Genomic DNA, 27,506 nt, shown 5'->3' with positions numbered 1-27,506 from the left:
CTACAATGAGGTATCACCTCACACCTGTTTGAATCGGCATCATCAGAAAATCTACAAACAACAAATTCTGGGGAGGGTGTGGACAAAAGGAGCCCTCTTCCACTATTGGTGGGGATGTAAATTGATACAGTCACTATGGAGAACAGTATGGAGTTTCCTTAAAAAAACTAGAAATAGAATTACCATCTGATCCAGCAATCGAACTTCTGGGCATATACCCAGAGAAAACCATAAATCAAAAAGGCACATTCACCACAATGTTCATTGCAGCACTATTTACAATAGCCAGGTAATGCAAGCAACCTAAATGCCCACAGACAGATGAATGGATAAAGATGTGGTACATATATAAAATGGAATATTACTCAGCCATAAAAGGGATGAAACTTGGTCATTTGTAGAGACATTGATGGATCTAGAGACTGTCATACAGAATGAAGTAAGTCAGAAAGAGGAAAACAAATACTGTATATTAATGCATATATGTGGAACCTAAAAAATGGTACAGATGAACTGGTTTGCAGGGAAGAAATAGAGACACAGAGGTAGAGAACAAACGTATGGACACCAAGTGTGGGAAGCCATGGGGTGGTGGTGGTGGGATGAGTTGGGAGATTGGGATTGACCTGTATACATGTATATGCATAAAATACATAACTAATAATAACCTGCTGTATAAAAAAATAAATACTATTAAATTTCAAAATTTAAAAAAAAAATTTAAGTAAAACAGAAAAAAGTTCTTCCCTTCACACTGATGTATTTATAGGAATGAATTATTTCCATGCTTATATCTATAAATACATAAAAGAGGAATCAAATCTAACTTGAAACATAAAAGAAAAAAAAAACCTGAACCCACCAGTTATACAGAGGGAAACCCTATCAGGGCACTTGCTCCAGCGGTAAACAATTCTGAAATTGGTCAGAGGTGGGGAATCACCTCCCATACAGCCAGCAACCCACCCCCCATGCAAGGAGCATCCTCATTGCAAAGCTGGGGGACCGTGCTGAGGCATCTGTGAGTAAACGTGAGCTGAGCCCCAGGCCAGCTGCTGCTGAACTGTTCCCACCCTTCCCAGGTAAAACACCTGAATATGTACAAGGGCTTGAAAGCCTAGAGGAAGGGCCCTGGAGCCACACCAGCCACAGCACGCAGGCCAACTTTGTGCCTGCAGGTCAGCCAGGATGGTCCTGGACCCGGGCGCTCTTCTGGAAGCTTTCTATTGCCCTGCCTGAGATATCCCTCAGTCCCGGCACCCACTGCTTTTATCCTTCCTCACCTCTGTCTGGAGAGAAATTCCATCGGAAGTTATGAGTGACACATCCTCTTCTTTACAGGTGGCAGCCTGGCAACTCCTGCAGAAAGGCCAGCAGAGCCCCACTCACACCGGGCCACCATCAAAGCCTTGGCCCCTCACTCCCTCCCACCAGCACAGCCCCGAGACTGCTGACGGGGCAGAGAATATGGAGTCAGGCACAACTTCAGGGGCTATTGCTGCCTGGAGCGCTGTTTATATTGACCTCAACCAGGCACACCTGGGGAGGGCCGGCCGGCAGGGTAAGGCTTCCAAGGTCAGCTAATCCACAACCCTCAGGGAATCACATTGTTGAAAATGGACCTCGCTAAGGCAGAATAGAAGCCAAGGAAAAAAAGGACACAATGCCATTTGCAGCCCCGTAGATGAGTCTAGAGGTAATCACGTGACTTGGAGTAAGTCAGAAAGTGAAACACACATATCGTATCATATCACTTATAGGTGTTACCTAAAAATGGATACCAGGGCAGATATTTCCACGGAGAAGGGCAATCACAGATTCATTAAACAAACTTATGGTTCACCAATGGAAAGGTGTGAGGATTGGTTTCATTATGATATCGGGGTTAACAGACATAATCAAACACAGGTGACATATATAATCACCAAAGACCTACGGAATACCAAGAGAAGACTACTCAACATTCTGTCCGAACGTACATGGGAAAAGGATCCCAGGAAGAACAGACATCTGTATATGTGTAAAAGAACCACATCTTCCACACCTACAACAAGCCAAACATTGTAATCAAACTTGCTGTAATCGAAAATAAAAAAAAATTAAAAACACGAACAAGAAGTAGTGAGACAAACTTGAGGGGCTTTCTCCTGCCACATTCCATTCTAAATTCCAATCTAGAACACGCCTTCCATTGAGGCTCTGTTGCTCTAGTAACCAGATTTGGTAAGGGAGAACTGCTGCCACCTTGTGGCCGTTTCACGCAACAGCAGCTTTAATCCCAGCGCTAATGGTCAGTTGATATTCAAAATCATTGCAGGCCTGTAAATGACACCTGCCCTGAAAACAAATCCTGGGGTCACATATCGACCAAAAAATTTAAAGGACGTCCATATTTCAAAACGACCATTTCAAAAGGCATATTTTACGCACATTAGTGTTCTGCTTCTTTTTCTTTCTTTCCTTTTTTGTTAAAAAAAAACGGGAATGGAAAAAGGCATCCCTCAGAATGGGCGAAAATCGTTGCAAATGAATCAATGGACAAAGGTTTAATCTCCAATATATATATAAACAGCTCATGCAGCTTAATATTAAAAAAACAAACAACCCAATACAGAAATGGGCAGAAGATCTAAAGAGACGTTTCTTCAAAGAAGACACAGAGATGGCCAAGACGCACATGAAAAGCTGCTCAACAGCACTAATTATTAGAGAAAGGCAAATCAAAACTACAATGAGGTATCACCTCACACCTGTTAGAATCGGCATCATCAGAAAATCTACAAACAACAAATTCTGGGGAGGGTGTGGACAAAAGGAGCCCTCTTCCACTATTGGTGGGGATGTAAATTGATACAGTCACTATGGAGAACAGTATGGAGTTTCCTTAAAAAAACTAGAAATAGAATTACCATCTGATCCAGCAATCGAACTTCTGGGCATATACCCAGAGAAAACCATAAATCAAAAAGGCACATTCACCACAATGTTCATTGCAGCACTATTTACAATAGCCAGGTAATGCAAGCAACCTAAATGCCCACAGACAGATGAATGGATAAAGATGTGGTACATATATAAAATGGAATATTACTCAGCCATAAAAGGGATGAAACTTGGTCATTTGTAGAGACATTGATGGATCTAGAGACTGTCATACAGAATGAAGTAAGTCAGAAAGAGGAAAACAAATACTGTATATTAATGCATATATGTGGAACCTAAAAAATGGTACAGATGAACTGGTTTGCAGGGAAGAAATAGAGACACAGAGGTAGAGAACAAACGTATGGACACCAAGTGTGGGAAGCCATGGGGTGGTGGTGGTGGGATGAGTTGGGAGATTGGGATTGACCTGTATACATGTATATGCATAAAATACATAACTAATAATAACCTGCTGTATAAAAAAATAAATACTATTAAATTTCAAAATTTAAAAAAAAAATTTAAGTAAAACAGAAAAAAGTTCTTCCCTTCACACTGATGTATTTATAGGAATGAATTATTTCCATGCTTATATCTATAAATACATAAAAGAGGAATCAAATCTAACTTGAAACATAAAAGAAAAAAAAAACCTGAACCCACCAGTTATACAGAGGGAAACCCTATCAGGGCACTTGCTCCAGCGGTAAACAATTCTGAAATTGGTCAGAGGTGGGGAATCACCTCCCATACAGCCAGCAACCCACCCCCCATGCAAGGAGCGTCCTCATTGCAAAGCTGGGGGACCGTGCTGAGGCATCTGTGAGTAAACGTGAGCTGAGCCCCAGGCCAGCTGCTGCTGAACTGTTCCCACCCTTCCCAGGTAAAACACCTGAATATGTACAAGGGCTTGAAAGCCTAGAGGAAGGGCCCTGGAGCCACACCAGCCACAGCACGCAGGCCAACTTTGTGCCTGCAGGTCAGCCAGGATGGTCCTGGACCCGGGCGCTCTTCTGGAAGCTTTCTATTGCCCTGCCTGAGATATCCCTCAGTCCCGGCACCCACTGCTTTTATCCTTCCTCACCTCTGTCTGGAGAGAAATTCCATCGGAAGTTATGAGTGACACATCCTCTTCTTTACAGGTGGCAGCCTGGCAACTCCTGCAGAAAGGCCAGCAGAGCCCCACTCACACCGGGCCACCATCAAAGCCTTGGCCCCTCACTCCCTCCCACCAGCACAGCCCCGAGACGGCTGACGGGGCAGAGAATATGGAGTCAGGCACAACTTCAGGGGCTATTGCTGCCTGGAGCGCTGTTTATATTGACCTCAACCAGGCACACCTGGGGAGGGCCGGCCGGCAGGGTAAGGCTTCCAAGGTCAGCTAATCCACAACCCTCAGGGAATCACATTGTTGAAAATGGACCTCGCTAAGGCAGAATAGAAGCCAAGGAAAAAAAGGACACAATGCCATTTGCAGCCCCGTAGATGAGTCTAGAGGTAATCACGTGACTTGGAGTAAGTCAGAAAGTGAAACACACATATCGTATCATATCACTTATAGGTGTTACCTAAAAATGGATACCAGGGCAGATATTTCCACGGAGAAGGGCAATCACAGATTCATTAAACAAACTTATGGTTCACCAATGGAAAGGTGTGAGGATTGGTTTCATTATGATATCGGGGTTAACAGACATAATCAAACACAGGTGACATATATAATCACCAAAGACCTACGGAATACCAAGAGAAGACTACTCAACATTCTGTCCGAACGTACATGGGAAAAGGATCCCAGGAAGAACAGACATCTGTATATGTGTAAAAGAACCACATCTTCCACACCTACAACAAGCCAAACATTGTAATCAAACTTGCTGTAATCGAAAATAAAAAAAAATTAAAAACACGAACAAGAAGTAGTGAGACAAACTTGAGGGGCTTTCTCCTGCCACATTCCATTCTAAATTCCAATCTAGAACACGCCTTCCATTGAGGCTCTGTTGCTCTAGTAACCAGATTTGGTAAGGGAGAACTGCTGCCACCTTGTGGCCGTTTCACGCAACAGCAGCTTTAATCCCAGCGCTAATGGTCAGTTGATATTCAAAATCATTGCAGGCCTGTAAATGACACCTGCCCTGAAAACAAATCCTGGGGTCACATATCGACCAAAAAATTTAAAGGACGTCCATATTTCAAAACGACCATTTCAAAAGGCATATTTTACGCACATTAGTGTTCTGCTTCTTTTTCTTTCTTTCCTTTTTTGTTAAAAAAAAACGGGAATGGAAAAAGGCATCCCTCAGAATGGGCGAAAATCGTTGCAAATGAATCAATGGACAAAGGTTTAATCTCCAATATATATATAAACAGCTCATGCAGCTTAATATTAAAAAAACAAACAACCCAATACAGAAATGGGAAGAAGATCTAAAGAGACGTTTCTTCAAAGAAGACACAGAGATGGCCAAGACGCACATGAAAAGCTGCTCAACAGCACTAATTATTAGAGAAAGGCAAATCAAAACTACAATGAGGTATCACCTCACACCTGTTAGAATCGGCATCATCAGAAAATCTACAAACAACAAATTCTGGGGAGGGTGTGGACAAAAGGAGCCCTCTTCCACTATTGGTGGGGATGTAAATTGATACAGTCACTATGGAGAACAGTATGGAGTTTCCTTAAAAAAACTAGAAATAGAATTACCATCTGATCCAGCAATCCCACTTCTGGGCATATACCCAGAGAAAACCATAAATCAAAAAGGCACATTCACCACAATGTTCATTGCAGCACTATTTACAATAGCCAGGTAATGCAAGCAACCTAAATGCCCACAGACAGATGAATGGATAAAGATGTGGTACATATATAAAATGGAATATTACTCAGCCATAAAAGGGATGAAACTTGGTCATTTGTAGAGACATTGATGGATCTAGAGACTGTCATACAGAATGAAGTAAGTCAGAAAGAGGAAAACAAATACTGTATATTAATGCATATATGTGGAACCTAAAAAATGGTACAGATGAACTGGTTTGCAGGGAAGAAATAGAGACACAGAGGTAGAGAACAAACGTATGGACACCAAGTGTGGGAAGCCATGGGGTGGTGGTGGTGGGATGAGTTGGGAGATTGGGATTGACCTGTATACATGTATATGCATAAAATACATAACTAATAATAACCTGCTGTATAAAAAAATAAATACTATTAAATTTCAAAATTTAAAAAAAAAATTTAAGTAAAACAGAAAAAAGTTCTTCCCTTCACACTGATGTATTTATAGGAATGAATTATTTCCATGCTTATATCTATAAATACATAAAAGAGGAATCAAATCTAACTTGAAACATAAAAGAAAAAAAAAACCTGAACCCACCAGTTATACAGAGGGAAACCCTATCAGGGCACTTGCTCCAGCGGTAAACAATTCTGAAATTGGTCAGAGGTGGGGAATCACCTCCCATACAGCCAGCAACCCACCCCCCATGCAAGGAGCATCCTCATTGCAAAGCTGGGGGACCGTGCTGAGGCATCTGTGAGTAAACGTGAGCTGAGCCCCAGGCCAGCTGCTGCTGAACTGTTCCCACCCTTCCCAGGTAAAACACCTGAATATGTACAAGGGCTTGAAAGCCTAGAGGAAGGGCCCTGGAGCCACACCAGCCACAGCACGCAGGCCAACTTTGTGCCTGCAGGTCAGCCAGGATGGTCCTGGACCCGGGCGCTCTTCTGGAAGCTTTCTATTGCCCTGCCTGAGATATCCCTCAGTCCCGGCACCCACTGCTTTTATCCTTCCTCACCTCTGTCTGGAGAGAAATTCCATCGGAAGTTATGAGTGACACATCCTCTTCTTTACAGGTGGCAGCCTGGCAACTCCTGCAGAAAGGCCAGCAGAGCCCCACTCACACCGGGCCACCATCAAAGCCTTGGCCCCTCACTCCCTCCCACCAGCACAGCCCCGAGACTGCTGACGGGGCAGAGAATATGGAGTCAGGCACAACTTCAGGGGCTATTGCTGCCTGGAGCGCTGTTTATATTGACCTCAACCAGGCACACCTGGGGAGGGCCGGCCGGCAGGGTAAGGCTTCCAAGGTCAGCTAATCCACAACCCTCAGGGAATCACATTGTTGAAAATGGACCTCGCTAAGGCAGAATAGAAGCCAAGGAAAAAAAGGACACAATGCCATTTGCAGCCCCGTAGATGAGTCTAGAGGTAATCACGTGACTTGGAGTAAGTCAGAAAGTGAAACACACATATCGTATCATATCACTTATAGGTGTTACCTAAAAATGGATACCAGGGCAGATATTTCCACGGAGAAGGGCAATCACAGATTCATTAAACAAACTTATGGTTCACCAATGGAAAGGTGTGAGGATTGGTTTCATTATGATATCGGGGTTAACAGACATAATCAAACACAGGTGACATATATAATCACCAAAGACCTACGGAATACCAAGAGAAGACTACTCAACATTCTGTCCGAACGTACATGGGAAAAGGATCCCAGGAAGAACAGACATCTGTATATGTGTAAAAGAACCACATCTTCCACACCTACAACAAGCCAAACATTGTAATCAAACTTGCTGTAATCGAAAATAAAAAAAAATTAAAAACACGAACAAGAAGTAGTGAGACAAACTTGAGGGGCTTTCTCCTGCCACATTCCATTCTAAATTCCAATCTAGAACACGCCTTCCATTGAGGCTCTGTTGCTCTAGTAACCAGATTTGGTAAGGGAGAACTGCTGCCACCTTGTGGCCGTTTCACGCAACAGCAGCTTTAATCCCAGCGCTAATGGTCAGTTGATATTCAAAATCATTGCAGGCCTGTAAATGACACCTGCCCTGAAAACAAATCCTGGGGTCACATATCGACCAAAAAATTTAAAGGACGTCCATATTTCAAAACGACCATTTCAAAAGGCATATTTTACGCACATTAGTGTTCTGCTTCTTTTTCTTTCTTTCCTTTTTTGTTAAAAAAAAACGGGAATGGAAAAAGGCATCCCTCAGAATGGGCGAAAATCGTTGCAAATGAATCAATGGACAAAGGTTTAATCTCCAATATATATATAAACAGCTCATGCAGCTTAATATTAAAAAAACAAACAACCCAATACAAAAATGGGCAGAAGATCTAAAGAGACGTTTCTTCAAAGAAGACACAGAGATGGCCAAGACGCACATGAAAAGCTGCTCAACAGCACTAATTAGAGAAATGCAAATCAAAACTACAATGAGGTATCACCTCACACCTGTTAGAATCGGCATCATCAGAAAATCTACAAACAACAAATTCTGGGGAGGGTGTGGACAAAAGGAGCCCTCTTCCACTATTGGTGGGGATGTAAATTGATACAGTCACTATGGAGAACAGTATGGAGTTTCCTTAAAAAAACTAGAAATAGAATTACCATCTGATCCAGCAATCGAACTTCTGGGCATATACCCAGAGAAAACCATAAATCAAAAAGGCACATTCACCACAATGTTCATTGCAGCACTATTTACAATAGCCAGGTAATGCAAGCAACCTAAATGCCCACAGACAGATGAATGGATAAAGATGTGGTACATATATAAAATGGAATATTACTCAGCCATAAAAGGGATGAAACTTGGTCATTTGTAGAGACATTGATGGATCTAGAGACTGTCATACAGAATGAAGTAAGTCAGAAAGAGGAAAACAAATACTGTATATTAATGCATATATGTGGAACCTAAAAAATGGTACAGATGAACTGGTTTGCAGGGAAGAAATAGAGACACAGAGGTAGAGAACAAACGTATGGACACCAAGTGTGGGAAGCCATGGGGTGGTGGTGGTGGGATGAGTTGGGAGATTGGGATTGACCTGTATACATGTATATGCATAAAATACATAACTAATAATAACCTGCTGTATAAAAAAATAAATACAATTAAATTTCAAAATTTAAAAAAAAAATTAAGTAAAACAGAAAAAAGTTCTTCCCTTCACACTGATGTATTTATAGGAATGAATTATTTCCATTCTTATATCTATAAATACATAAAAGAGGAATCAAATCTAACTTGAACCATAAAAGAAAAAAAAAACCTGAACCCACCAGTTATACAGAGGGAAACCCTATCAGGGCACTTGCTCCAGCGGTAAACAATTCTGAAATTGGTCAGAGGTGGGGAATCACTTCCCATACAGCCAGCAACCCACCCCCCATGCAAGGAGCGTCCTCATTGCAAAGCTGGGGGACCGTGCTGAGGCATCGGTGAGTAAACGTGAGCTGAGCCCCAGGCCAGCTGCTGCTGAACTGTTCCCACCCTTCCCAGGTAAAACACCTGAATATGTACAAGGGCTTGAAAGCCTAGAGGAAGGGCCCTGGAGCCACACCAGCGAAGGCACGCAGGCCAACTTGGTGCCTGCAGGCCAGCCAGGATGGTCCTGGCCCCGGGCGCTCTTCTGGAAGCTTTCTATTGCCCTGCCTGAGATACCCCTCCTGTCACGGCCCTCACTGCTTTTTTCCTTCCTCACCTCTGTCCGGAGAGAAATTCCATCGGAAGGTATGGGGGACACATCCTCTTCTTTACAGGTGGCAGCCTGGCAACTCCTGCAGAAAGGCCAGCAGAGCCCAACTCAAACCGGGCCATCAACAAAGCCTTGGCCCCTCACTCCCTCCCACCAGCACAGCCCCGAGACGGCTGACGGGGCAGAGAATATGGAGTCAGGCACAACTTCAGGGGCTATTGCTGCCTGGAGCGCTGTTTATATTGACCTCAACCAGGCACACCTGGGGAGGGCCGGCCGGCAGGGTAAGGCTGCCCAGGTCAGCTAATCCACAACCCTCAGGGAATCACATTGTTGAAAATGGACCTCGCTAAGGCAGAATAGAAGCCAAGGAAAAAATGGACACAATGCCATTTGCAGCCCCGTAGATGAGTCTAGAGGTAATCACGTGACTTGGAGTAAGTCAGAAAGTGAAACACACATATCATATCATATCACTTATAGGTGTTACCTAAAAATGGATACCAGGGCAGATATTTCCACGGAGAAGGGCAATCACAGATTCATTAAACAAACTTATGGTTCACCAATGGAAAGGTGTGAGGATTGGTTTCATTATGATATCGGGGTTAACAGACATAGTCAAACACAGGTGACATATATAATCACCAAAGACCTACGGAATACCAAGAGAAGACTACTCAACATTCTGTCCGAACGTACATGGGAAAAGGATCCCAGGAAGAACAGACATCTGTATATGTGTAAAAGAACCACATCTTCAACACCTACAACAAGCCAAACATTGTAATCAAACTTGCTGTAATCGAAAATAAAAAAAAATTAAAAACACGAACAAGAAGTAGTGAGACAAACTTGAGGGGCTTTCTCCTGCCACATTCCATTCTAAATTCCAATCTAGAACACGCCTTCCATTGAGGCTCTGTTGCTCTAGTAACCAGATTTGGTAAGGGAGAACTGCTGCCACCTTGTGGCCGTTTCACGCAACAGCAGCTTTAATCCCAGCGCTAATGGTCAGTTGATATTCAAAATCATTGCAGGCCTGTAAATGACACCTGCCCTGAAAACAAATCCTGGGGTCACATATCGACCAAAAAATTTAAAGGACGTCCATATTTCAAAACGACCATTTCAAAAGGCATATTTTACGCACATTAGTGTTCTGCTTCTTTTTCTTTCTTTCCTTTTTTGTTAAAAAAAAACGGGAATGGAAAAAGGCATCCCTCAGAATGGGCGAAAATCGTTGCAAATGAATCAATGGACAAAGGTTTAATCTCCAATATATATATAAACAGCTCATGCAGCTTAATATTAAAAAAACAAACAACCCAATACAGAAATGGGAAGAAGATCTAAAGAGACGTTTCTTCAAAGAAGACACAGAGATGGCCAAGACGCACATGAAAAGCTGCTCAACAGCACTAATTATTAGAGAAAGGCAAATCAAAACTACAATGAGGTATCACCTCACACCTGTTAGAATCGGCATCATCAGAAAATCTACAAACAACAAATTCTGGGGAGGGTGTGGACAAAAGGAGCCCTCTTCCACTATTGGTGGGGATGTAAATTGATACAGTCACTATGGAGAACAGTATGGAGTTTCCTTAAAAAAACTAGAAATAGAATTACCATCTGATCCAGCAATCCCACTTCTGGGCATATACCCAGAGAAAACCATAAATCAAAAAGGCACATTCACCACAATGTTCATTGCAGCACTATTTACAATAGCCAGGTAATGCAAGCAACCTAAATGCCCACAGACAGATGAATGGATAAAGATGTGGTACATATATAAAATGGAATATTACTCAGCCATAAAAGGGATGAAACTTGGTCATTTGTAGAGACATTGATGGATCTAGAGACTGTCATACAGAATGAAGTAAGTCAGAAAGAGGAAAACAAATACTGTATATTAATGCATATACGTGGAACCTAAAAAATGGTACAGATGAACTGGTTTGCAGGGAAGAAATAGAGACACAGAGGTAGAGAACAAACGTATGGACACCAAGTGTGGGAAGCCATGGGGTGGTGGTGGTGGGATGAGTTGGGAGATTGGGATTGACCTGTATACATGTATATGCATAAAATACATAACTAATAATAACCTGCTGTATAAAAAAATAAATACTATTAAATTTCAAAATTTAAAAAAAAAATTTAAGTAAAACAGAAAAAAGTTCTTCCCTTCACACTGATGTATTTATAGGAATGAATTATTTCCATGCTTATATCTATAAATACATAAAAGAGGAATCAAATCTAACTTGAACCATAAAAGAAAAAAAAAACCTGAACCCACCAGTTATACAGAGGGAAACCCTATCAGGGCACTTGCTCCAGCGGTAAACAATTCTGAAATTGGTCAGAGGTGGGGAATCACCTCCCATACAGCCAGCAACCCACCCCCCATGCAAGGAGCGTCCTCATTGCAAAGCTGGGGGACCGTGCTGAGGCATCTGTGAGTAAACGTGAGCTGAGCCCCAGGCCAGCTGCTGCTGAACTGTTCCCACCCTTCCCAGGTAAAACACCTGAATATGTACAAGGGCTTGAAAGCCTAGAGGAAGGGCCCTGGAGCCACACCAGCCACAGCACGCAGGCCAACTTTGTCCCTGCAGGTCAGCCAGGATGGTCCTGGACCCGGGCGCTCTTCTGGAAGCTTTCTATTGCCCTGCCTGAGATATCCCTCCTGTCCCGGCACCCACTGCTTTTATCCTTCCTCACCTCTGTCTGGAGAGAAATTCCATCGGAAGTTATGAGTGACACATCCTCTTCTTTACAGGTGGCAGCCTGGCAACTCCTGCAGAAAGGCCAGCAGAGCCCCACTCACACCGGGCCACCATCAAAGCCTTGGCCCCTCACTCCCTCCCACCAGCACAGCCCCGAGACTGCTGACGGGGCAGAGAATATGGAGTCAGGCACAACTTCAGGGGCTATTGCTGCCTGGAGCGCTGTTTATATTGACCTCAACCAGGCACACCTGGGGAGGGCCGGCCGGCAGGGTAAGGCTTCCAAGGTCAGCTAATCCACAACCCTCAGGGAATCACATTGTTGAAAATGGACCTCGCTAAGGCAGAATAGAAGCCAAGGAAAAAAAGGACACAATGCCATTTGCAGCCCCGTAGATGAGTCTAGAGGTAATCACGTGACTTGGAGTAAGTCAGAAAGTGAAAGACACATATCGTATCATATCACTTATAGGTGTTACCTAAAAATGGATACCAGGGCAGATATTTCCACGGAGAAGGGCAATCACAGATTCATTAAACAAACTTATGGTTCACCAATGGAAAGGTGTGAGGATTGGTTTCATTATGATATCGGGGTTAACAGACATAATCAAACACAGGTGACATATATAATCACCAAAGACCTACGGAATACCAAGAGAAGACTACTCAACATTCTGTCCTAACGTACATGGGAAAAGGATCCCAGGAAGAACAGACATCTGTATATGTGTAAAAGAACCACATCTTCCACACCTACAACAAGCCAAACATTGTAATCAAACTTGCTGTAATCGAAAATAAAAAAAAATTAAAAACACGAACAAGAAGTAGTGAGACAAACTTGAGGGGCTTTCTCCTGCCACATTCCATTCTAAATTCCAATCTAGAACACGCCTTCCATTGAGGCTCTGTTGCTCTAGTAACCAGATTTGGTAAGGGAGAACTGCTGCCACCTTGTGGCCGTTTCACGCAACAGCAGCTTTAATCCCAGCGCTAATGGTCAGTTGATATTCAAAATCATTGCAGGCCTGTAAATGACACCTGCCCTGAAAACAAATCCTGGGGTCACATATCGACCAAAAAATTTAAAGGACGTCCATATTTCAAAACGACCATTTCAAAAGGCATATTTTACGCACATTAGTGTTCTGCTTCTTTTTCTTTCTTTCCTTTTTTGTTAAAAAAAAACGGGAATGGAAAAAGGCATCCCTCAGAATGGGCGAAAATCGTTGCAAATGAATCAATGGACAAAGGTTTAATCTCCAATATATATATAAACAGCTCATGCAGCTTAATATTAAAAAAACAAACAACCCAATACAAAAATGGGCAGAAGATCTAAAGAGACGTTTCTTCAAAGAAGACACAGAGATGGCCAAGACGCACATGAAAAGCTGCTCAACAGCACTAATTAGAGAAATGCAAATCAAAACTACAATGAGGTATCACCTCACACCTGTTAGAATCGGCATCATCAGAAAATCTACAAACAACAAATTCTGGGGAGGGTGTGGACAAAAGGAGCCCTCTTCCACTATTGGTGGGGATGTAAATTGATACAGTCACTATGGAGAACAGTATGGAGTTTCCTTAAAAAAACTAGAAATAGAATTACCATCTGATCCAGCAATCGAACTTCTGGGCATATACCCAGAGAAAACCATAAATCAAAAAGGCACATTCACCACAATGTTCATTGCAGCACTATTTACAATAGCCAGGTAATGCAAGCAACCTAAATGCCCACAGACAGATGAATGGATAAAGATGTGGTACATATATAAAATGGAATATTACTCAGCCATAAAAGGGATGAAACTTGGTCATTTGTAGAGACATTGATGGATCTAGAGACTGTCATACAGAATGAAGTAAGTCAGAAAGAGGAAAACAAATACTGTATATTAATGCATATATGTGGAACCTAAAAAATGGTACAGATGAACTGGTTTGCAGGGAAGAAATAGAGACACAGAGGTAGAGAACAAACGTATGGACACCAAGTGTGGGAAGCCATGGGGTGGTGGTGGTGGGATGAGTTGGGAGATTGGGATTGACCTGTATACATGTATATGCATAAAATACATAACTAATAATAACCTGCTGTATAAAAAAATAAATACAATTAAATTTCAAAATTTAAAAAAAAAAATTAAGTAAAACAGAAAAAAGTTCTTCCCTTCACACTGATGTATTTATAGGAATGAATTATTTCCATTCTTATATCTATAAATACATAAAAGAGGAATCAAATCTAACTTGAACCATAAAAGAAAAAAAAAACCTGAACCCACCAGTTATACAGAGGGAAACCCTATCAGGGCACTTGCTCCAGCGGTAAACAATTCTGAAATTGGTCAGAGGTGGGGAATCACTTCCCATACAGCCAGCAACCCACCCCCCATGCAAGGAGCGTCCTCATTGCAAAGCTGGGGGACCGTGCTGAGGCATCTGTGAGTAAACGTGAGCTGAGCCCCAGGCCAGCTGCTGCTGAACTGTTCCCACCCTTCCCAGGTAAAACACCTGAATATGTACAAGGGCTTGAAAGCCTAGAGGAAGGGCCCTGGAGCCACACCAGCGAAGGCACGCAGGCCAACTTGGTGCCTGCAGGCCAGCCAGGATGGTCCTGGCCCCGGGCGCTCTTCTGGAAGCTTTCTATTGCCCTGCCTGAGATACCCCTCCTGTCACGGCCCTCACTGCTTTTTTCCTTCCTCACCTCTGTCCGGAGAGAAATTCCATCGGAAGGTATGGGGGACACATCCTCTTCTTTACAGGTGGCAGCCTGGCAACTCCTGCAGAAAGGCCAGCAGAGCCCAACTCAAACCGGGCCATCAACAAAGCCTTGGCCCCTCACTCCCTCCCACCAGCACAGCCCCGAGACGGCTGACGGGGCAGAGAATATGGAGTCAGGCACAACTTCAGGGGCTATTGCTGCCTGGAGCGCTGTTTATATTGACCTCAACCAGGCACACCTGGGGAGGGCCGGCCGGCAGGGTAAGGCTGCCCAGGTCAGCTAATCCACAACCCTCAGGGAATCACATTGTTGAAAATGGACCTCGCTAAGGCAGAATAGAAGCCAAGGAAAAAATGGACACAATGCCATTTGCAGCCCCGTAGATGAGTCTAGAGGTAATCACGTGACTTGGAGTAAGTCAGAAAGTGAAACACACATATCGTATCATATCACTTATAGGTGTTACCTAAAAATGGATACCAGGGCAGATATTTCCACGGAGAAGGGCAATCACAGATTCATTAAACAAACTTATGGTTCACCAATGGAAAGGTGTGAGGATTGGTTTCATTATGATATCGGGGTTAACAGACATAATCAAACACAGGTGACATATATAATCACCAAAGACCTACGGAATACCAAGAGAAGACTACTCAACATTCTGTCCTAACGTACATGGGAAAAGGATCCCAGGAAGAACAGACATCTGTATATGTGTAAAAGAACCACATCTTCCACACCTACAACAAGCCAAACATTGTAATCAAACTTGCTGTAATCGAAAATTAAAAAAAATTAAAAACACGAACAAGAAGTAGTGAGACAAACTTGAGGGGCTTTCTCCTGCCACATTCCATTCTAAATTCCAATCTAGAACACGCCTTCCATTGAGGCTCTGTTGCTCTAGTAACCAGATTTGGTAAGGGAGAACTGCTGCCACCTTGTGGCCGTTTCACGCAACAGCAGCTTTAATCCCAGCGCTAATGGTCAGTTGATATTCAAAATCATTGCAGGCCTGTAAATGACACCTGCCCTGAAAACAAATCCTGGGGTCACATATCGACCAAAAAATTTAAAGGACGTCCATATTTCAAAACGACCATTTCAAAAGGCATATTTTACGCACATTAGTGTTCTGCTTCTTTTTCTTTCTTTCCTTTTTTGTTAAAAAAAAACGGGAATGGAAAAAGGCATCCCTCAGAATGGGCGAAAATCGTTGCAAATGAATCAATGGACAAAGGTTTAATCTCCAATATATATATAAACAGCTCATGCAGCTTAATATTAAAAAAACAAACAACCCAATACAAAAATGGGCAGAAGATCTAAAGAGACGTTTCTTCAAAGAAGACACAGAGATGGCCAAGACGCACATGAAAAGCTGCTCAACAGCACTAATTAGAGAAATGCAAATCAAAACTACAATGAGGTATCACCTCACACCTGTTAGAATCGGCATCATCAGAAAATCTACAAACAACAAATTCTGGGGAGGGTGTGGACAAAAGGAGCCCTCTTCCACTATTGGTGGGGATGTAAATTGATACAGTCACTATGGAGAACAGTATGGAGTTTCCTTAAAAAAACTAGAAATAGAATTACCATCTGATCCAGCAATCCCACTTCTGGGCATATACCCAGAGAAAACCATAAATCAAAAAGGCACATTCACCACAATGTTCATTGCAGCACTATTTACAATAGCCAGGTAATGCAAGCAACCTAAATGCCCACAGACAGATGAATGGATAAAGATGTGGTACATATATAAAATGGAATATTACTCAGCCATAAAAGGGATGAAACTTGGTCATTTGTAGAGACATTGATGGATCTAGAGACTGTCATACAGAATGAAGTAAGTCAGAAAGAGGAAAACAAATACTGTATATTAATGCATATATGTGGAACCTAAAAAATGGTACAGATGAACTGGTTTGCAGGGAAGAAATAGAGACACAGAGGTAGAGAACAAACGTATGGACACCAAGTGTGGGAAGCCATGGGGTGGTGGTGGTGGGATGAGTTGGGAGATTGGGATTGACCTGTATACATGTATATGCATAAAATACATAACTAATAATAACCTGCTGTATAAAAAAATAAATACAATTAAATTTCAAAATTTAAAAAAAAAAATTAAGTAAAACAGAAAAAAGTTCTTCCCTTCACACTGATGTATTTATAGGAATGAATTATTTCCATTCTTATATCTATAAATACATAAAAGAGGAATCAAATCTAACTTGAACCATAAAAGAAAAAAAAAACCTGAACCCACCAGTTATACAGAGGGAAACCCTATCAGGGCACTTGCTCCAGCGGTAAACAATTCTGAAATTGGTCAGAGGTGGGGAATCACTTCCCATACAGCCAGCAACCCACCCCCCATGCAAGGAGCGTCCTCATTGCAAAGCTGGGGGACCGTGCTGAGGCATCTGTGAGTAAACGTGAGCTGAGCCCCAGGCCAGCTGCTGCTGAACTGTTCCCACCCTTCCCAGGTAAAACACCTGAATATGTACAAGGGCTTGAAAGCCTAGAGGAAGGGCCCTGGAGCCACACCAGCGAAGGCACGCAGGCCAACTTGGTGCCTGCAGGCCAGCCAGGATGGTCCTGGCCCCGGGCGCTCTTCTGGAAGCTTTCTATTGCCCTGCCTGAGATACCCCTCCTGTCACGGCCCTCACTGCTTTTTTCCTTCCTCACCTCTGTCCGGAGAGAAATTCCATCGGAAGGTATGGGGGACACATCCTCTTCTTTACAGGTGGCAGCCTGGCAACTCCTGCAGAAAGGCCAGCAGAGCCCAACTCAAACCGGGCCATCAACAAAGCCTTGGCCCCTCACTCCCTCCCACCAGCACAGCCCCGAGACGGCTGACGGGGCAGAGAATATGGAGTCAGGCACAACTTCAGGGGCTATTGCTGCCTGGAGCGCTGTTTATATTGACCTCAACCAGGCACACCTGGGGAGGGCCGGCCGGCAGGGTAAGGCTGCCCAGGTCAGCTAATCCACAACCCTCAGGGAATCACATTGTTGAAAATGGACCTCGCTAAGGCAGAATAGAAGCCAAGGAAAAAATGGACACAATGCCATTTGCAGCCCCGTAGATGAGTCTAGAGGTAATCACGTGACTTGGAGTAAGTCAGAAAGTGAAACACACATATCATATCATATCACTTATAGGTGTTACCTAAAAATGGATACCAGGGCAGATATTTCCACGGAGAAGGGCAATCACAGATTCATTAAACAAACTTATGGTTCACCAATGGAAAGGTGTGAGGATTGGTTTCATTATGATATCGGGGTTAACAGACATAGTCAAACACAGGTGACATATATAATCACCAAAGACCTACGGAATACCAAGAGAAGACTACTCAACATTCTGTCCGAACGTACATGGGAAAAGGATCCCAGGAAGAACAGACATCTGTATATGTGTAAAAGAACCACATCTTCAACACCTACAACAAGCCAAACATTGTAATCAAACTTGCTGTAATAGAAAATAAAAAAAAATTAAAAACACGAACAAGAAGTAGTGAGACAAACTTGAGGGGCTTTCTCCTGCCACATTCCATTCTAAATTCCAATCTAGAACACGCCTTCCATTGAGGCTCTGTTGCTCTAGTAACCAGATTTGGTAAGGGAGAACTGCTGCCACCTTGTGGCCGTTTCACGCAACAGCAGCTTTAATCCCAGCACTAATGGTCAGTTGATATTCAAAATCATTGCAGGCCTGTAAATGACACCTGCCCTGAAAACAAATCCTGGGGTCACATATCGACCAAAAAATTTAAAGGACGTCCATATTTCAAAACGACCATTTCAAAAGGCATATTTTACGCACATTAGTGTTCTGCTTCTTTTTCTTTCTTTCCTTTTTTGTTAAAAAAAAACGGGAATGGAAAAAGGCATCCCTCAGAATGGGCGAAAATCGTTGCAAATGAATCAATGGACAAAGGTTTAATCTCCAATATATATATAAACAGCTCATGCAGCTTAATATTAAAAAAACAAACAACCCAATACAGAAATGGGCAGAAGATCTAAAGAGACGTTTCTTCAAAGAAGACACAGAGATGGCCAAGACGCACATGAAAAGCTGCTCAACAGCACTAATTATTAGAGAAAGGCAAATCAAAACTACAATGAGGTATCACCTCACACCTGTTAGAATCGGCATCATCAGAAAATCTACAAACAACAAATTCTGGGGAGGGTGTGGACAAAAGGAGCCCTCTTCCACTATTGGTGGGGATGTAAATTGATACAGTCACTATGGAGAACAGTATGGAGTTTCCTTAAAAAAACTAGAAATAGAATTACCATCTGATCCAGCAATCCCACTTCTGGGCATATACCCAGAGAAAACCATAAATCAAAAAGGCACATTCACCACAATGTTCATTGCAGCACTATTTACAATAGCCAGGTAATGCAAGCAACCTAAATGCCCACAGACAGATGAATGGATAAAGATGTGGTACATATATAAAATGGAATATTACTCAGCCATAAAAGGGATGAAACTTGGTCATTTGTAGAGACATTGATGGATCTAGAGACTGTCATACAGAATGAAGTAAGTCAGAAAGAGGAAAACAAATACTGTATATTAATGCATATACGTGGAACCTAAAAAATGGTACAGATGAACTGGTTTGCAGGGAAGAAATAGAGACACAGAGGTAGAGAACAAACGTATGGACACCAAGTGTGGGAAGCCATGGGGTGGTGGTGGTGGGATGAGTTGGGAGATTGGGATTGACCTGTATACATGTATATGCATAAAATACATAACTAATAATAACCTGCTGTATAAAAAAATAAATACTATTAAATTTCAAAATTTAAAAAAAAAATTTAAGTAAAACAGAAAAAAGTTCTTCCCTTCACACTGATGTATTTATAGGAATGAATTATTTCCATGCTTATATCTATAAATACATAAAAGAGGAATCAAATCTAACTTGAACCATAAAAGAAAAAAAAACCTGAACCCACCAGTTATACAGAGGGAAACCCTATCAGGGCACTTGCTCCAGCGGTAAACAATTCTGAAATTGGTCAGAGGTGGGGAATCACCTCCCATACAGCCAGCAACCCACCCCCCATGCAAGGAGCGTCCTCATTGCAAAGCTGGGGGACCGTGCTGAGGCATCTGTGAGTAAACGTGAGCTGAGCCCCAGGCCAGCTGCTGCTGAACTGTTCCCACCCTTCCCAGGTAAAACACCTGAATATGTACAAGGGCTTGAAAGCCTAGAGGAAGGGCCCTGGAGCCACACCAGCGAAGGCACGCAGGCCAACTTGGTGCCTGCAGGCCAGCCAGGATGGTCCTGGCCCCGGGCGCTCTTCTGGAAGCTTTCTATTGCCCTGCCTGAGATACCCCTCCTGTCACGGCCCTCACTGCTTTTTTCCTTCCTCACCTCTGTCCGGAGAGAAATTCCATCGGAAGGTATGGGGGACACATCCTCTTCTTTACAGGTGGCAGCCTGGCAACTCCTGCAGAAAGGCCAGCAGAGCCCAACTCAAACCGGGCCATCAACAAAGCCTTGGCCCCTCACTCCCTCCCACCAGCACAGCCCCGAGACGGCTGACGGGGCAGAGAATATGGAGTCAGGCACAACTTCAGGGGCTATTGCTGCCTGGAGCGCTGTTTATATTGACCTCAACCAGGCACACCTGGGGAGGGCCGGCCGGCAGGGTAAGGCTGCCCAGGTCAGCTAATCCACAACCCTCAGGGAATCACATTGTTGAAAATGGACCTCGCTAAGGCAGAATAGAAGCCAAGGAAAAAATGGACACAATGCCATTTGCAGCCCCGTAGATGAGTCTAGAGGTAATCACGTGACTTGGAGTAAGTCAGAAAGTGAAACACACATATCGTATCATATCACTTATAGGTGTTACCTAAAAATGGATACCAGGGCAGATATTTCCACGGAGAAGGGCAATCACAGATTCATTAAACAAACTTATGGTTCACCAATGGAAAGGTGTGAGGATTGGTTTCATTATGATATCGGGGTTAACAGACATAATCAAACACAGGTGACATATATAATCACCAAAGACCTACGGAATACCAAGAGAAGACTACTCAACATTCTGTCCTAACGTACATGGGAAAAGGATCCCAGGAAGAACAGACATCTGTATATGTGTAAAAGAACCACATCTTCCACACCTACAACAAGCCAAACATTGTAATCAAACTTGCTGTAATAGAAAATAAAAAAAAATTAAAAACACGAACAAGAAGTAGTGAGACAAACTTGAGGGGCTTTCTCCTGCCACATTCCATTCTAAATTCCAATCTAGAACACGCCTTCCATTGAGGCTCTGTTGCTCTAGTAACCAGATTTGGTAAGGGAGAACTGCTGCCACCTTGTGGCCGTTTCACGCAACAGCAGCTTTAATCCCAGCGCTAATGGTCAGTTGATATTCAAAATCATTGCAGGCCTGTAAATGACACCTGCCCTGAAAACAAATCCTGGGGTCACATATCGACCAAAAAATTTAAAGGACGTCCATATTTCAAAACGACCATTTCAAAAGGCATATTTTACGCACATTAGTGTTCTGCTTCTTTTTCTTTCTTTCCTTTTTTGTTAAAAAAAAACGGGAATGGAAAAAGGCATCCCTCAGAATGGGCGAAAATCGTTGCAAATGAATCAATGGACAAAGGTTTAATCTCCAATATATATATAAACAGCTCATGCAGCTTAATATTAAAAAAACAAACAACCCAATACAAAAATGGGCAGAAGATCTAAAGAGACGTTTCTTCAAAGAAGACACAGAGATGGCCAAGACGCACATGAAAAGCTGCTCAACAGCACTAATTAGAGAAATGCAAATCAAAACTACAATGAGGTATCACCTCACACCTGTTAGAATCGGCATCATCAGAAAATCTACAAACAACAAATTCTGGGGAGGGTGTGGACAAAAGGAGCCCTCTTCCACTATTGGTGGGGATGTAAATTGATACAGTCACTATGGAGAACAGTATGGAGTTTCCTTAAAAAAACTAGAAATAGAATTACCATCTGATCCAGCAATCGAACTTCTGGGCATATACCCAGAGAAAACCATAAATCAAAAAGGCACATTCACCACAATGTTCATTGCAGCACTATTTACAATAGCCAGGTAATGCAAGCAACCTAAATGCCCACAGACAGATGAATGGATAAAGATGTGGTACATATATAAAATGGAATATTACTCAGCCATAAAAGGGATGAAACTTGGTCATTTGTAGAGACATTGATGGATCTAGAGACTGTCATACAGAATGAAGTAAGTCAGAAAGAGGAAAACAAATACTGTATATTAATGCATATACGTGGAACCTAAAAAATGGTACAGATGAACTGGTTTGCAGGGAAGAAATAGAGACACAGAGGTAGAGAACAAACGTATGGACACCAAGTGTGGGAAGCCATGGGGTGGTGGTGGTGGGATGAGTTGGGAGATTGGGATTGACCTGTATACATGTATATGCATAAAATACATAACTAATAATAACCTGCTGTATAAAAAAATAAATACAATTAAATTTCAAAATTTAAAAAAAAAAATTAAGTAAAACAGAAAAAAGTTCTTCCCTTCACACTGATGTATTTATAGGAATGAATTATTTCCATTCTTATATCTATAAATACATAAAAGAGGAATCAAATCTAACTTGAACCATAAAAGAAAAAAAAAACCTGAACCCACCAGTTATACAGAGGGAAACCCTATCAGGGCACTTGCTCCAGCGGTAAACAATTCTGAAATTGGTCAGAGGTGGGGAATCACTTCCCATACAGCCAGCAACCCACCCCCCATGCAAGGAGCGTCCTCATTGCAAAGCTGGGGGACCGTGCTGAGGCATCTGTGAGTAAACGTGAGCTGAGCCCCAGGCCAGCTGCTGCTGAACTGTTCCCACCCTTCCCAGGTAAAACACCTGAATATGTACAAGGGCTTGAAAGCCTAGAGGAAGGGCCCTGGAGCCACACCAGCGAAGGCACGCAGGCCAACTTGGTGCCTGCAGGCCAGCCAGGATGGTCCTGGCCCCGGGCGCTCTTCTGGAAGCTTTCTATTGCCCTGCCTGAGATACCCCTCCTGTCACGGCCCTCACTGCTTTTTTCCTTCCTCACCTCTGTCCGGAGAGAAATTCCATCGGAAGGTATGGGGGACACATCCTCTTCTTTACAGGTGGCAGCCTGGCAACTCCTGCAGAAAGGCCAGCAGAGCCCAACTCAAACCGGGCCATCAACAAAGCCTTGGCCCCTCACTCCCTCCCACCAGCACAGCCCCGAGACGGCTGACGGGGCAGAGAATATGGAGTCAGGCACAACTTCAGGGGCTATTGCTGCCTGGAGCGCTGTTTATATTGACCTCAACCAGGCACACCTGGGGAGGGCCGGCCGGCAGGGTAAGGCTGCCCAGGTCAGCTAATCCACAACCCTCAGGGAATCACATTGTTGAAAATGGACCTCGCTAAGGCAGAATAGAAGCCAAGGAAAAAATGGACACAATGCCATTTGCAGCCCCGTAGATGAGTCTAGAGGTAATCACGTGACTTGGAGTAAGTCAGAAAGTGAAACACACATATCATATCATATCACTTATAGGTGTTACCTAAAAATGGATACCAGGGCAGATATTTCCACGGAGAAGGGCAATCACAGATTCATTAAACAAACTTATGGTTCACCAATGGAAAGGTGTGAGGATTGGTTTCATTATGATATCGGGGTTAACAGACATAGTCAAACACAGGTGACATATATAATCACCAAAGACCTACGGAATACCAAGAGAAGACTACTCAACATTCTGTCCGAACGTACATGGGAAAAGGATCCCAGGAAGAACAGACATCTGTATATGTGTAAAAGAACCACATCTTCAACACCTACAACAAGCCAAACATTGTAATCAAACTTGCTGTAATAGAAAATAAAAAAAAATTAAAAACACGAACAAGAAGTAGTGAGACAAACTTGAGGGGCTTTCTCCTGCCACATTCCATTCTAAATTCCAATCTAGAACACGCCTTCCATTGAGGCTCTGTTGCTCTAGTAACCAGATTTGGTAAGGGAGAACTGCTGCCACCTTGTGGCCGTTTCACGCAACAGCAGCTTTAATCCCAGCGCTAATGGTCAGTTGATATTCAAAATCATTGCAGGCCTGTAAATGACACCTGCCCTGAAAACAAATCCTGGGGTCACATATCGACCAAAAAATTTAAAGGACGTCCATATTTCAAAACGACCATTTCAAAAGGCATATTTTACGCACATTAGTGTTCTGCTTCTTTTTCTTTCTTTCCTTTTTTGTTAAAAAAAAACGGGAATGGAAAAAGGCATCCCTCAGAATGGGCGAAAATCGTTGCAAATGAATCAATGGACAAAGGTTTAATCTCCAATATATATATAAACAGCTCATGCAGCTTAATATTAAAAAAACAAACAACCCAATACAGAAATGGGCAGAAGATCTAAAGAGACGTTTCTTCAAAGAAGACACAGAGATGGCCAAGACGCACATGAAAAGCTGCTCAACAGCACTAATTATTAGAGAAAGGCAAATCAAAACTACAATGAGGTATCACCTCACACCTGTTAGAATCGGCATCATCAGAAAATCTACAAACAACAAATTCTGGGGAGGGTGTGGACAAAAGGAGCCCTCTTCCACTATTGGTGGGGATGTAAATTGATACAGTCACTATGGAGAACAGTATGGAGTTTCCTTAAAAAAACTAGAAATAGAATTACCATCTGATCCAGCAATCCCACTTCTGGGCATATACCCAGAGAAAACCATAAATCAAAAAGGCACATTCACCACAATGTTCATTGCAGCACTATTTACAATAGCCAGGTAATGCAAGCAACCTAAATGCCCACAGACAGATGAATGGATAAAGATGTGGTACATATATAAAATGGAATATTACTCAGCCATAAAAGGGATGAAACTTGGTCATTTGTAGAGACATTGATGGATCTAGAGACTGTCATACAGAATGAAGTAAGTCAGAAAGAGGAAAACAAATACTTATATTAATGCATATACGTGGAACCTAAAAAATGGTACAGATGAACTGGTTTGCAGGGAAGAAATAGAGACACAGAGGTAGAGAACAAACGTATGGACACCAAGTGTGGGAAGCCATGGGGTGGGTGGTGGTGGGATGAGTTGGGAGATTGGGATTGACCTGTATACATGTATATGCATAAAATACATAACTAATAATAACCTGCTGTATAAAAAAATAAATACAATTAAATTTCAAAATTTAAAAAAAAATTTAAGTAAAACAGAAAAAAGTTCTTCCCTTCACACTGATGTATTTATAGGAATGAATTATTTCCATGCTTATATCTATAAATACATAAAAGAGGAATCAAATCTAACTTGAACCATAAAAGAAAAAAAAACCTGAACCCACCAGTTATACAGAGGGAAACCCTATCAGGGCACTTGCTCCAGCGGTAAACAATTCTGAAATTGGTCAGAGGTGGGGAATCACCTCCCATACAGCCAGCAACCCACCCCCCATGCAAGGAGCGTCCTCATTGCAAAGCTGGGGGACCGTGCTGAGGCATCTGTGAGTAAACGTGAGCTGAGCCCCAGGCCAGCTGCTGCTGAACTGTTCCCACCCTTCCCAGGTAAAACACCTGAATATGTACAAGGGCTTGAAAGCCTAGAGGAAGGGCCCCTGGAGCCACACCAGCGAAGGCACGCAGGCCAACTTGGTGCCTGCAGGCCAGCCAGGATGGTCCTGGCCCCGGGCGCTCTTCTGGAAGCTTTCTATTGCCCTGCCTGAGATACCCCTCCTGTCACGGCCCTCACTGCTTTTTTCCTTCCTCACCTCTGTCCGGAGAGAAATTCCATCGGAAGGTATGGGGGACACATCCTCTTCTTTACAGTGGCAGCCTGGCAACTCCTGCAGAAAGGCCAGCAGAGCCCAACTCAAACCGGGCCATCAACAAAGCCTTGGCCCCTCACTCCCTCCCACCAGCACAGCCCCGAGACGGCTGACGGGGCAGAGAATATGGAGTCAGGCACAACTTCAGGGGCTATTGCTGCCTGGAGCGCTGTTTATATTGACCTCAACCAGGCACACCTGGGGAGGGCGGCCGGCAGGGTAAGGCTGCCCAGGTCAGCTAATCCACAACCCTCAGGGAATCACATTGTTGAAAATGGACCTCGCTAAGGCAGAATAGAAGCCAAGGAAAAAATGGACACAATGCCATTTGCAGCCCCGTAGATGAGTCTAGAGGTAATCACGTGACTTGGAGTAAGTCAGAAAGTGAAACACACATATCGTATCATATCACTTATAGGTGTTACCTAAAAATGGATACCAGGGCAGATATTTCCACGGAGAAGGGCAATCACAGATTCATTAAACAAACTTATGGTTCACCAATGGAAAGGTGTGAGGATTGGTTTCATTATGATATCGGGGTTAACAGACATAATCAAACACAGGTGACATATATAATCACCAAAGACCTACGGAATACCAAGAGAAGACTACTCAACATTCTGTCCTAACGTACATGGGAAAAGGATCCCAGGAAGAACAGACATCTGTATATGTGTAAAAGAACCACATCTTCCACACCTACAACAAGCCAAACATTGTAATCAAACTTGCTGTAATCGAAAATAAAAAAAAATTAAAAACACGAACAAGAAGTAGTGAGACAAACTTGAGGGGCTTTCTCCTGCCACATTCCATTCTAAATTCCAATCTAGAACACGCCTTCCATTGAGGCTCTGTTGCTCTAGTAACCAGATTTGGTAAGGGAGAACTGCTGCCACCTGTGGCCGTTTCACGCAACAGCAGCTTTAATCCCAGCGCTAATGGTCAGTTGATATTCAAAATCATTGCAGGCCTGTAAATGACACCTGCCCTGAAAACAAATCCTGGGGTCACATATCGACCAAAAAATTTAAAGGACGTCCATATTTCAAAACGACCATTTCAAAAGGCATATTTTACGCACATTAGTGTTCTGCTTCTTTTCTTTCTTTCCTTTTTTGTTAAAAAAAAACGGGAATGGAAAAAGGCATCCCTCAGAATGGGCGAAAATCGTTGCAAATGAATCAATGACAAAGGTTTAATCTCCAATATATATATAAACAGCTCATGCAGCTTAATATTAAAAAAACAAACAACCCAATACAAAAATGGGCAGAAGATCTAAAGAGACGTTTCTTCAAGAAGACACAGAGATGGCCAAGACGCACATGAAAAAGCTGCTCAACAGCACTAATTAGAGAAATGCAAATCAAAACTACAATGAGGTATCACCTCACACCTGTTAGAATCGGCATCATCAGAAAATCTACAAACAACAAATTCTGGGGAGGGTGTGGACAAAAGGAGCCCTCTTCCACTATTGGTGGGGATGTAAATTGATACAGTCACTATGGAGAACAGTATGGAGTTTCCTTAAAAAACTAGAAATAGAATTACCATCTGATCCAGCAATCGAACTTCTGGGCATATACCCAGAGAAAACCATAAATCAAAAAGGCACATTCACCACAATGTTC

The sequence above is a fragment of the Mesoplodon densirostris genome, chromosome 13 (genome assembly GCF_025265405.1).
Source record: "Mesoplodon densirostris isolate mMesDen1 chromosome 13, mMesDen1 primary haplotype, whole genome shotgun sequence".
In the NCBI taxonomy this organism is placed as follows: domain Eukaryota; kingdom Metazoa; phylum Chordata; class Mammalia; order Artiodactyla; family Ziphiidae; genus Mesoplodon; species Mesoplodon densirostris.
The sequence above is the reverse complement of the archived record's forward strand: the minus strand, read 5'-3'. Positions refer to the sequence as shown.